This window comes from Schistocerca nitens, chromosome 5 (assembly GCF_023898315.1).
Source record: "Schistocerca nitens isolate TAMUIC-IGC-003100 chromosome 5, iqSchNite1.1, whole genome shotgun sequence".
NCBI classification, from domain to species: Eukaryota; Metazoa; Arthropoda; class Insecta; order Orthoptera; family Acrididae; genus Schistocerca; species Schistocerca nitens.
This window is the reverse complement of record NC_064618.1, coordinates 629,797,754-629,798,475: the sequence shown is the minus strand read 5'-3', so window position 1 is coordinate 629,798,475 and position 722 is coordinate 629,797,754.

Here is a 722-nt window from a genome sequence, read left to right as displayed (position 1 = left end):
CTGAGGCTTTATCCCCAATACTTGCCGGTTTACGGACTGCATTGGAGGTGGATGTAGGCTACACTGCAGTCCCGTTGGCTAAGGTGAAAACTTAAGACTGCCAGCTGAGTTACCCATAGAGAGCCCCAGCTTTTCCCACAGAAAGAGGAACATACAGAGTTTGGGAAACATCTACAAAAGAATACGGTCCTGCTCCGCCATTCTATACCTAACCCACACGACACCAAACCGGTATTCATCCACGATGAACTGTGCAAAACCACACGTGGTTGGTTTGGGGATGATACTGTCCACCTATCATTAAAGCCGCTGTACACAGGACCATTCAAAGTCGTCCATAGAGGAGCAAACTTACTTCAAGATCTGATGAAACGATCGAGAGGAAAAAGTATCTATCGAGCATCTGAACTCTGCATATCTTGAAGCGGATTCGATGGAGTGGGGGCTTCTGGTCTCTCCCCCTACACCTTCAGGCACCTTCTCCCACACTCATCACCTCACTCAGCTGACAAGGCCTCGGACTGGGTCGTGGAGGAGCAGCCAATGCAGGAGCGCCTGGAATTGAAATCACCTACACCACAGCGTCCAGGTGTAGTAGGAAGAGTGGGCATATCAAAAACAGTTTCCAACATTCCCAGGGATCTGGAGATTCAAAAGGAAGGGGGAGGAGGGGGAAGGCTGTTGCAACTATCAGAGGATCGTCAGATCGGTCACGTACAGAT